The 12,224-nt window shown below is 62.6% G+C and overlaps 3 pseudogenes; all 3 read right to left on the bottom strand.

The window, feature by feature from the left end:
* Nucleotides 1-2,245: 2,245 nt before the first annotated feature.
* On the bottom strand, nucleotides 2,246-2,364 carry LOC142870105 (uncharacterized; annotated as a pseudogene).
* Nucleotides 2,365-6,185: 3,821 nt separating this feature from the next.
* LOC142870104 (uncharacterized) lies at nucleotides 6,186-6,304 on the bottom strand (annotated as a pseudogene).
* Nucleotides 6,305-10,124: 3,820 nt separating this feature from the next.
* On the bottom strand, nucleotides 10,125-10,243 carry LOC142870103 (uncharacterized; annotated as a pseudogene).
* Between the last annotated feature and the right edge of the window lie 1,981 nt (nucleotides 10,244-12,224).

The raw sequence follows: 12,224 nt of genomic DNA, 5'->3' as shown, positions 1-12,224 counted from the left end.
TCCAAAGGCCCAGGTGCAGGGAGCCCAGGCCAAGCATCCCGTGGAAGAAGCCACATGCTGTGCCACCCCGGGGAACACCACTGCAGGCCACGGCCCTTCCCACCTCCTCCTCCTCCTCCTCCTCCTCCTCCTCCTCCTCCCACCCCGCCCCCGCCCCCACATGGCACAGGGCCCAGAGACACCTCAGACACTTGCTACCCAAAGTGCAAAGGGCATCAGTTGCTCCTCCAAACCCCCCCCCCAGCCCAGCAGACCACGTTGTCCAGCCAGCCCCCGGGCCTCCCTGGGGTGCCCAGCACAAAAGTGCAGACACCCACCGGACCCTCAATCTCAGTTTTCGGATGTTTTTGCCACTCTAAGGACCCGCAGGCCAGCTGGGCCTTCTGGCAGGACAGAGAGCCCCGGAATCCGACGTGGAGAGCTGGGTATACGTCCCCATGAGGAGGCGGTCCCCACCTCCGCGGCTATCCCCTTGCGGGGAGCGGCAGCCGCGGGGCCTCAGAGAAGACACCAGGCTGGGCCCCCACGGCACAGCGGGAGCACGTCCCCCGCAGGCCACTTAGCGACGGCGGCCAGCCGGCGGACGGTTGGGTTGCACGAGACGCTGCGGCCGCCCTGCTACCGGGTTCCTGGGAGGGCGTCCTGGAACCAGCGTCCACACCAAGCCCTTGGAAGGCCCAGGCGACGGAGGAGCCCCGTCAGGCAGGGGCCGAGGACGGTGACGGCCCGGGCGGGGACGAGCGTGTCAGGCAGGGGCAGAGGACGGTGACAGGTGATAGGCCGGGCGGGAAGGAGTCAGTCAGGCAGGGGCCGTGGAGGAGACGGGCTGGGTAAGGGTTAGGGTTAGTGTCAGGGCACAAGTCACAATCGCAAAGACCTGGAAGCCACCCGAGTGCCCATCGACCCACGAGTGGGTAAATAAAATGTGGCGCGTGGACACCACGGAGTGCTATTCGGCTATGAGGAGCAGCGGTGAGGGGGCACCTCTCGTGGTTCTCCTGGCCAGAGCTGGAACCCGTTCCAGTAAGCCAAGTATCCCAAGAATGGACACACGAGCACCACGTGCTCGCGCTCACCAGCAAATGGGTACGAACCGATGGACACCTAAGTGGACACAGAGGAATCACCTTCTTCGGGTGGGTGTCGGGCGGGTGGGGGGAGGGGATGGGCATACACATCCATTAGGAATGGGGTGGGTACGCACCGACTGGGGGATGGGCGCACTTGAAGCTCTGACCCGAGGGGGGAGGCTGGGAGAGGGCAACGCACCCGACCTTAACATTGGTGCCCCCACAATATGCTGGAACAACATGAGAGGTAAATGAATAAGAACACGGGGGGGGGGAGGGGGGCACGGGCAACACATGTCACCTTAATACTTGGACTCCCATCATCTGCTTGAAAAGAGAGAGAAAAGAAAATGCAATAATAGAGATAAGAGACACTTTTTAAAAATAATGAATCCGGCCGGGCGCTGTGGCTCACGCCTGTAATCCTAGCTCTTGGGAGGCCGAGGCGGGCGGATTGCTCAAGGTCAGGAGTTCAAAACCAGCCTGAGCAAGAGCGAGACCCCGTCTCTACTATAAATAGAAAGAAATTAATTGGCCAACTGATATATATATAAAAAATTAGCGGGGCATGGTGGCGCATGCCTGCAGTCCCAGCTACCCTGGAGGCTGAGGCAGAAGGATCACTGGAGCCCAGGAGTTTGAAGTTGCTGTGAGCTAGGCTGACGCCACGGCACTCACTCTAGCCTGGGCAACAAACCGAGACTCTGTCTCAAAAAAAAAAAAAAAAAAATGAATCCGAAGAGAAAAGTAAAAGGAGGCCTGTGGAGCAGGTCTGGGTGTGACTCCGGATCCCCGAACATCAGGTGCCACCACCAAAGATTCCTACGTGTAGCCCATAGAACCCCAAAAGCAACGGGAGGAGTTCTGGTCACATACTCCCTCAAAATGACATCCTGGCCTTCTTCTGGAACTCCCTCCCCTCTCAGACTCTCAAGGTTTCCTCCAGCGTGTCGGCTCCCACAGAGCAGACCTTTGGTCTGAGACCTGACTGTCCAGAAGCCACGCATGCTGCCGCGTGGCGGCGGTGTCACGGCTCGGGACAAGAGGAGGCCCAACGGCGCGGGCTGGGGCGCCAGGCACCGCGGCGGGCGCTGAGGGTGGGGGTCACCCCCACCCCGGGCCGCCCCCGCACTCCCAGAAACGCGACAGAACCAGAGGCAAAAAAAAAAAGAAGAAGCCTACGGCACCCGGTATTCCCGGGCGGTCTCCCATCCAAGTTCTAACCAGGCCCGACCCTGCTTAGCTTCCGAGACCAGACGGGATCGGGCGCGTTCGGGGTGGTGTGGCCGTGGACGGCGGAGGGCGCCCCTGCCCCGCTCAAGAAGCCGAGCCTCTCTGCGCTTCCCCGCCGCCTCCTCCCGCCCCAGGCCCCGCGCCGGGTCGGGCCTGTTGAGTTCGCCGGCCGGGTCCCGCGGGCTCCGAGGGACGGGGGGTGACAGGCGGGGCGGGCAGGGAGCGGCGGGCCGGGGTTGGGGGCTGTCTCTGTACACACACACACTCACACTCACACTCACTCACTCACTCACACTCACACAAGATGCGCCTCCACGGCTGGACCCGCCCAGGTGGAGACCTTCAAGCCCCCCTCCTCTCCTCGCCTGGCCTCCTTCACCTCCCCGCCCCCCACCCCCAGCGCGCCGGGGCCGCAGACTGCGCACGGGCGGGAGGGGCGGGGCGCTCGCCCTTTGACCCCAGCCAGGGGCGGCCCTCCCCCACAACCCCTTTCAGCTGCGCCCCCCACCCTGTGGCCCGGCGGCCGCCTATTCCCCCGGGCCAGGGCTGGGGCACAGCGCACGGGGGAGGGGAGCCAGTGTATGGGGCGTCTCTCTCTCTCTCGGGATGTGTCCCATGGGTGGGGTGGGGTGGCGTGGTTTGTGGGGCGCTGAAGAAATCAGTCCCCTCCATCTCCTCCCTCTGGAAAACACCCAAGCCCTTGGAGAACTGCCCGCACCGCTACCGTGGGGGCCGGGACCCTCCTCTGTGTCCTCCTGTGGCCCAGTCCAAGGGGCCTGGGCCTGGCCGGGGCTGCACTGGACCCCAACCACCCTGGCGTGTGGACTCGCTAAAAATCGGCCATTAGATATTGGATTCCAGCGTCATTGAGGTCATTTCACTAATGAGTGCACCGCAAAGAGTTTCCTAATCCATCTGTGAGGGTGGCAACCGAAAGAGAATTTTAGAGCTGACAGAATAGGCGAGGAAAGGCATAGGAGATTTCCACACCCAGTAAGGAAGCCTTTCCCGAAGTGGAAGAAAGAAAGGAGCAAACAGAGACACCGGTAGCCCGCCCGGATCAGAGTCTGCCCCTGAGAGAAAGTACCCTGACCAGGTTCACCAGTGGGTGGGTCGCGAGCTAGCGGCACTCAGAAGAGCGAGGCCCGCAGTCTGTGCAGAAGACACCTGCACTCGGGTGTGTGTGGCGGCACAATTCACAAGCAGCTCCAGATGTTAAACCAAGGAGAAGCCAGGGAGTTCCCAACGCCCCAGGTGTCCTCAGCCCACGACTGGCTGCTGTGGGAATGCGAAGCCCGGCTCCTTGTCTCAGAGCGGGGCAACCAGGAGGTGTGATGTCCACCCCGGGGTTCCCAGGAGGATCAGACTGAAGCTGGGACTTGGCCTGAAAGTGTCCCCTCGCATGGCCACCCCCTTCCCCTTCCTGCTCCTCTACTCCTGGTGCCCCTCCATCCAGGGGCCAGACCTTAAAGAGTCACCCGCAAGAGAATCCTGGTCCCAAAGGAGTCTTCTGGGGGACCCCTGCTGAGAGAGGTTGTGGGCATGGCCCGCTGGGGCTCTGCCCGACCCAGGGCTGAGAGATGCAACCTCCCAGCTCTGGGTCCCTGCAGGAAGTGTTGGCAAGCACAGGGCCAGTCCTCCAAAGGCCCAGGTGCAGGGAGCCCAGGCCAAGCATCCCGTGGAAGAAGCCACATGCTGTGCCACCCCGGGGAACACCACTGCAGGCCACGGCCCTTCCCACCTCCTCCTCCTCCTCCTCCTCCTCCTCCTCCTCCTCCCACCCCGCCCTCGCCCCCACATGGCACAGGGCCCAGAGACACCTCAGACACTTGCTACCCAAAGTGCAAAGGGCATCAGTTGCTCCTCCAAACCCCCCCCCAGCCCAGCAGACCACGTTGTCCAGCCAGCCCCCGGGCCTCCCTGGGGTGCCCAGCACAAAAGTGCAGACACCCACCGGACCCTCAATCTCAGTTTTCGGATGTTTTTGCCACTCTAAGGACCCGCAGGCCAGCTGGGCCTTCTGGCAGGACAGAGAGCCCCGGAATCCGACGTGGAGAGCTGGGTATACGTCCCCATGAGGAGGCGGTCCCCACCTCCGCGGCTATCCCCTTGCGGGGAGCGGCAGCCGCGGGGCCTCAGAGAAGACACCAGGCTGGGCCCCCACGGCACAGCGGGAGCACGTCCCCCGCAGGCCACTTAGCGACGGCGGCCAGCCGGCGGACGGTTGGGTTGCACGAGACGCTGCGGCCGCCCTGCTACCGGGTTCCTGGGAGGGCGTCCTGGAACCAGCGTCCACACCAAGCCCTTGGAAGGCCCAGGCGACGGAGGAGCCCCGTCAGGCAGGGGCCGAGGACGGTGACGGCCCGGGCGGGGACGAGCGTGTCAGGCAGGGGCAGAGGACGGTGACAGGTGATAGGCCGGGCGGGAAGGAGTCAGTCAGGCAGGGGCCGTGGAGGAGACGGGCTGGGTAAGGGTTAGGGTTAGTGTCAGGGCACAAGTCACAATCGCAAAGACCTGGAAGCCACCCGAGTGCCCATCGACCCACGAGTGGGTAAATAAAATGTGGCGCGTGGACACCACGGAGTGCTATTCGGCTATGAGGAGCAGCGGTGAGGGGGCACCTCTCGTGGTTCTCCTGGCCAGAGCTGGAACCCGTTCCAGTAAGCCAAGTATCCCAAGAATGGACACACGAGCACCACGTGCTCGCGCTCACCAGCAAATGGGTACGAACCGATGGACACCTAAGTGGACACAGAGGAATCACCTTCTTCGGGTGGGTGTCGGGCGGGTGGGGGGAGGGGATGGGCATACACATCCATTAGGAATGGGGTGGGTACGCACCGACTGGGGGATGGGCGCACTTGAAGCTCTGACCCGAGGGGGGAGGCTGGGAGAGGGCAACGCACCCGACCTTAACATTGGTGCCCCCACAATATGCTGGAACAACATGAGAGGTAAATGAATAAGAACACGGGGGGGGGGAGGGGGGCACGGGCAACACATGTCACCTTAATACTTGGACTCCCATCATCTGCTTGAAAAGAGAGAGAAAAGAAAATGCAATAATAGAGATAAGAGACACTTTTTAAAAATAATGAATCCGGCCGGGCGCTGTGGCTCACGCCTGTAATCCTAGCTCTTGGGAGGCCGAGGCGGGCGGATTGCTCAAGGTCAGGAGTTCAAAACCAGCCTGAGCAAGAGCGAGACCCCGTCTCTACTATAAATAGAAAGAAATTAATTGGCCAACTGATATATATATAAAAAATTAGCGGGGCATGGTGGCGCATGCCTGCAGTCCCAGCTACCCTGGAGGCTGAGGCAGAAGGATCACTGGAGCCCAGGAGTTTGAAGTTGCTGTGAGCTAGGCTGACGCCACGGCACTCACTCTAGCCTGGGCAACAAACCGAGACTCTGTCTCAAAAAAAAAAAAAAAAAAATGAATCCGAAGAGAAAAGTAAAAGGAGGCCTGTGGAGCAGGTCTGGGTGTGACTCCGGATCCCCGAACATCAGGTGCCACCACCAAAGATTCCTACGTGTAGCCCATAGAACCCCAAAAGCAACGGGAGGAGTTCTGGTCACATACTCCCTCAAAATGACATCCTGGCCTTCTTCTGGAACTCCCTCCCCTCTCAGACTCTCAAGGTTTCCTCCAGCGTGTCGGCTCCCACAGAGCAGACCTTTGGTCTGAGACCTGACTGTCCAGAAGCCACGCATGCTGCCGCGTGGCGGCGGTGTCACGGCTCGGGACAAGAGGAGGCCCAACGGCGCGGGCTGGGGCGCCAGGCACCGCGGCGGGCGCTGAGGGTGGGGGTCACCCCCACCCCGGGCCGCCCCCGCACTCCCAGAAACGCGACAGAACCAGAGGCAAAAAAAAAAAGAAGAAGCCTACGGCACCCGGTATTCCCGGGCGGTCTCCCATCCAAGTTCTAACCAGGCCCGACCCTGCTTAGCTTCCGAGACCAGACGGGATCGGGCGCGTTCGGGGTGGTGTGGCCGTGGACGGCGGAGGGCGCCCCTGCCCCGCTCAAGAAGCCGAGCCTCTCTGCGCTTCCCCGCCGCCTCCTCCCGCCCCAGGCCCCGCGCCGGGTCGGGCCTGTTGAGTTCGCCGGCCGGGTCCCGCGGGCTCCGAGGGACGGGGGGTGACAGGCGGGGCGGGCAGGGAGCGGCGGGCCGGGGTTGGGGGCTGTCTCTGTACACACACACACTCACACTCACACTCACTCACTCACTCACACTCACACAAGATGCGCCTCCACGGCTGGACCCGCCCAGGTGGAGACCTTCAAGCCCCCCTCCTCTCCTCGCCTGGCCTCCTTCACCTCCCCGCCCCCCACCCCCAGCGCGCCGGGGCCGCAGACTGCGCACGGGCGGGAGGGGCGGGGCGCTCGCCCTTTGACCCCAGCCAGGGGCGGCCCTCCCCCACAACCCCTTTCAGCTGCGCCCCCCACCCTGTGGCCCGGCGGCCGCCTATTCCCCCGGGCCAGGGCTGGGGCACAGCGCACGGGGGAGGGGAGCCAGTGTATGGGGCGTCTCTCTCTCTCTCGGGATGTGTCCCATGGGTGGGGTGGGGTGGCGTGGTTTGTGGGGCGCTGAAGAAATCAGTCCCCTCCATCTCCTCCCTCTGGAAAACACCCAAGCCCTTGGAGAACTGCCCGCACCGCTACCGTGGGGGCCGGGACCCTCCTCTGTGTCCTCCTGTGGCCCAGTCCAAGGGGCCTGGGCCTGGCCGGGGCTGCACTGGACCCCAACCACCCTGGCGTGTGGACTCGCTAAAAATCGGCCATTAGATATTGGATTCCAGCGTCATTGAGGTCATTTCACTAATGAGTGCACCGCAAAGAGTTTCCTAATCCATCTGTGAGGGTGGCAACCGAAAGAGAATTTTAGAGCTGACAGAATAGGCGAGGAAAGGCATAGGAGATTTCCACACCCAGTAAGGAAGCCTTTCCCGAAGTGGAAGAAAGAAAGGAGCAAACAGAGACACCGGTAGCCCGCCCGGATCAGAGTCTGCCCCTGAGAGAAAGTACCCTGACCAGGTTCACCAGTGGGTGGGTCGCGAGCTAGCGGCACTCAGAAGAGCGAGGCCCGCAGTCTGTGCAGAAGACACCTGCACTCGGGTGTGTGTGGCGGCACAATTCACAAGCAGCTCCAGATGTTAAACCAAGGAGAAGCCAGGGAGTTCCCAACGCCCCAGGTGTCCTCAGCCCACGACTGGCTGCTGTGGGAATGCGAAGCCCGGCTCCTTGTCTCAGAGCGGGGCAACCAGGAGGTGTGATGTCCACCCCGGGGTTCCCAGGAGGATCAGACTGAAGCTGGGACTTGGCCTGAAAGTGTCCCCTCGCATGGCCACCCCCTTCCCCTTCCTGCTCCTCTACTCCTGGTGCCCCTCCATCCAGGGGCCAGACCTTAAAGAGTCACCCGCAAGAGAATCCTGGTCCCAAAGGAGTCTTCTGGGGGACCCCTGCTGAGAGAGGTTGTGGGCATGGCCCGCTGGGGCTCTGCCCGACCCAGGGCTGAGAGATGCAACCTCCCAGCTCTGGGTCCCTGCAGGAAGTGTTGGCAAGCACAGGGCCAGTCCTCCAAAGGCCCAGGTGCAGGGAGCCCAGGCCAAGCATCCCGTGGAAGAAGCCACATGCTGTGCCACCCCGGGGAACACCACTGCAGGCCACGGCCCTTCCCACCTCCTCCTCCTCCTCCTCCTCCTCCTCCTCCTCCTCCCACCCCGCCCTCGCCCCCACATGGCACAGGGCCCAGAGACACCTCAGACACTTGCTACCCAAAGTGCAAAGGGCATCAGTTGCTCCTCCAAACCCCCCCCCAGCCCAGCAGACCACGTTGTCCAGCCAGCCCCCGGGCCTCCCTGGGGTGCCCAGCACAAAAGTGCAGACACCCACCGGACCCTCAATCTCAGTTTTCGGATGTTTTTGCCACTCTAAGGACCCGCAGGCCAGCTGGGCCTTCTGGCAGGACAGAGAGCCCCGGAATCCGACGTGGAGAGCTGGGTATACGTCCCCATGAGGAGGCGGTCCCCACCTCCGCGGCTATCCCCTTGCGGGGAGCGGCAGCCGCGGGGCCTCAGAGAAGACACCAGGCTGGGCCCCCACGGCACAGCGGGAGCACGTCCCCCGCAGGCCACTTAGCGACGGCGGCCAGCCGGCGGACGGTTGGGTTGCACGAGACGCTGCGGCCGCCCTGCTACCGGGTTCCTGGGAGGGCGTCCTGGAACCAGCGTCCACACCAAGCCCTTGGAAGGCCCAGGCGACGGAGGAGCCCCGTCAGGCAGGGGCCGAGGACGGTGACGGCCCGGGCGGGGACGAGCGTGTCAGGCAGGGGCAGAGGACGGTGACAGGTGATAGGCCGGGCGGGAAGGAGTCAGTCAGGCAGGGGCCGTGGAGGAGACGGGCTGGGTAAGGGTTAGGGTTAGTGTCAGGGCACAAGTCACAATCGCAAAGACCTGGAAGCCACCCGAGTGCCCATCGACCCACGAGTGGGTAAATAAAATGTGGCGCGTGGACACCACGGAGTGCTATTCGGCTATGAGGAGCAGCGGTGAGGGGGCACCTCTCGTGGTTCTCCTGGCCAGAGCTGGAACCCGTTCCAGTAAGCCAAGTATCCCAAGAATGGACACACGAGCACCACGTGCTCGCGCTCACCAGCAAATGGGTACGAACCGATGGACACCTAAGTGGACACAGAGGAATCACCTTCTTCGGGTGGGTGTCGGGCGGGTGGGGGGAGGGGATGGGCATACACATCCATTAGGAATGGGGTGGGTACGCACCGACTGGGGGATGGGCGCACTTGAAGCTCTGACCCGAGGGGGGAGGCTGGGAGAGGGCAACGCACCCGACCTTAACATTGGTGCCCCCACAATATGCTGGAACAACATGAGAGGTAAATGAATAAGAACACGGGGGGGGGAGGGGGGCACGGGCAACACATGTCACCTTAATACTTGGACTCCCATCATCTGCTTGAAAAGAGAGAGAAAAGAAAATGCAATAATAGAGATAAGAGACACTTTTTAAAAATAATGAATCCGGCCGGGCGCTGTGGCTCACGCCTGTAATCCTAGCTCTTGGGAGGCCGAGGCGGGCGGATTGCTCAAGGTCAGGAGTTCAAAACCAGCCTGAGCAAGAGCGAGACCCCGTCTCTACTATAAATAGAAAGAAATTAATTGGCCAACTGATATATATATAAAAAATTAGCGGGGCATGGTGGCGCATGCCTGCAGTCCCAGCTACCCTGGAGGCTGAGGCAGAAGGATCACTGGAGCCCAGGAGTTTGAAGTTGCTGTGAGCTAGGCTGACGCCACGGCACTCACTCTAGCCTGGGCAACAAACCGAGACTCTGTCTCAAAAAAAAAAAAAAAAAATGAATCCGAAGAGAAAAGTAAAAGGAGGCCTGTGGAGCAGGTCTGGGTGTGACTCCGGATCCCCGAACATCAGGTGCCACCACCAAAGATTCCTACGTGTAGCCCATAGAACCCCAAAAGCAACGGGAGGAGTTCTGGTCACATACTCCCTCAAAATGACATCCTGGCCTTCTTCTGGAACTCCCTCCCCTCTCAGACTCTCAAGGTTTCCTCCAGCGTGTCGGCTCCCACAGAGCAGACCTTTGGTCTGAGACCTGACTGTCCAGAAGCCACGCATGCTGCCGCGTGGCGGCGGTGTCACGGCTCGGGACAAGAGGAGGCCCAACGGCGCGGGCTGGGGCGCCAGGCACCGCGGCGGGCGCTGAGGGTGGGGGTCACCCCCACCCCGGGCCGCCCCCGCACTCCCAGAAACGCGACAGAACCAGAGGCAAAAAAAAAAAAGAAGAAGCCTACGGCACCCGGTATTCCCGGGCGGTCTCCCATCCAAGTTCTAACCAGGCCCGACCCTGCTTAGCTTCCGAGACCAGACGGGATCGGGCGCGTTCGGGGTGGTGTGGCCGTGGACGGCGGAGGGCGCCCCTGCCCCGCTCAAGAAGCCGAGCCTCTCTGCGCTTCCCCGCCGCCTCCTCCCGCCCCAGGCCCCGCGCCGGGTCGGGCCTGTTGAGTTCGCCGGCCGGGTCCCGCGGGCTCCCAGGGACGAGGGGTGACAGGCGGGGCGGGCAGGGAGCGGCGGGCCGGGGTTGGGGGCTGTCTCTGTACACACACACACTCACACTCACACTCACTCACTCACTCACACTCACACAAGATGCGCCTCCACGGCTGGACCCGCCCAGGTGGAGACCTTCAAGCCCCCCTCCTCTCCTCGCCTGGCCTCCTTCACCTCCCCGCCCCCCACCCCCAGCGCGCCGGGGCCGCAGACTGCGCACGGGCGGGAGGGGCGGGGCGCTCGCCCTTTGACCCCAGCCAGGGGCGGCCCTCCCCCACAACCCCTTTCAGCTGCGCCCCCCACCCTGTGGCCCGGCGGCCGCCTATTCCCCCGGGCCAGGGCTGGGGCACAGCGCACGGGGGAGGGGAGCCAGTGTATGGGGCGTCTCTCTCTCTCGGGATGTGTCCCATGGGTGGGGTGGGGTGGCGTGGTTTGTGGGGCGCTGAAGAAATCAGTCCCCTCCATCTCCTCCCTCTGGAAAACACCCAAGCCCTTGGAGAACTGCCCGCACCGCTACCGTGGGGGCCGGGACCCTCCTCTGTGTCCTCCTGTGGCCCAGTCCAAGGGGCCTGGGCCTGGCCGGGGCTGCACTGGACCCCAACCACCCTGGCGTGTGGACTCGCTAAAAATCGGCCATTAGATATTGGATTCCAGCGTCATTGAGGTCATTTCACTAATGAGTGCACCGCAAAGAGTTTCCTAATCCATCTGTGAGGGTGGCAACCGAAAGAGAATTTTAGAGCTGACAGAATAGGCGAGGAAAGGCATAGGAGATTTCCACACCCAGTAAGGAAGCCTTTCCCGAAGTGGAAGAAAGAAAGGAGCAAACAGAGACACCGGTAGCCCGCCCGGATCAGAGTCTGCCCCTGAGAGAAAGTACCCTGACCAGGTTCACCAGTGGGTGGGTCGCGAGCTAGCGGCACTCAGAAGAGCGAGGCCCGCAGTCTGTGCAGAAGACACCTGCACTCGGGTGTGTGTGGCGGCACAATTCACAAGCAGCTCCAGATGTTAAACCAAGGAGAAGCCAGGGAGTTCCCAACGCCCCAGGTGTCCTCAGCCCACGACTGGCTGCTGTGGGAATGCGAAGCCCGGCTCCTTGTCTCAGAGCGGGGCAACCAGGAGGTGTGATGTCCACCCCGGGGTTCCCAGGAGGATCAGACTGAAGCTGGGACTTGGCCTGAAAGTGTCCCCTCGCATGGCCACCCCCTTCCCCTTCCTGCTCCTCTACTCCTGGTGCCCCTCCATCCAGGGGCCAGACCTTAAAGAGTCACCCGCAAGAGAATCCTGGTCCCAAAGGAGCCTTCTGGGGGACCCCTGCTGAGAGAGGTTGTGGGCATGGCCCGCTGGGGCTCTGCCCGACCCAGGGCTGAGAGATGCAACCTCCCAGCTCTGGGTCCCTGCAGGAAGTGTTGGCAAGCACAGGGCCAGTCCTCCAAAGGCCCAGGTGCAGGGAGCCCAGGCCAAGCATCCCGTGGAAGAAGCCACATGCTGTGCCACCCCGGGGAACACCACTGCAGGCCACGGCCCTTCCCACCTCCTCCTCCTCCTCCTCCTCCTCCTCCTCCTCCTCCCACCCCGCCCCCGCCCCCACATGGCACAGGGCCCAGAGACACCTCAGACACTTGCTACCCAAAGTGCAAAGGGCATCAGTTGCTCCTCCAAACCCCCCCCCCAGCCCAGCAGACCACGTTGTCCAGCCAGCCCCCGGGCCTCCCTGGGGTGCCCAGCACAAAAGTGCAGACACCCACCGGACCCTCAATCTCAGTTTTCGGATGTTTTTGCCACTCTAAGGACCCGCAGGCCAGCTGGGCCTTCTGGCAGGACAGAGAGCCCCGGA

Source organism: Microcebus murinus, chromosome 3, assembly GCF_040939455.1.
Source record: "Microcebus murinus isolate Inina chromosome 3, M.murinus_Inina_mat1.0, whole genome shotgun sequence".
NCBI classification, from domain to species: domain Eukaryota; kingdom Metazoa; phylum Chordata; class Mammalia; order Primates; family Cheirogaleidae; genus Microcebus; species Microcebus murinus.
This window is presented reverse-complemented; position numbering and strand designations above follow the sequence as displayed.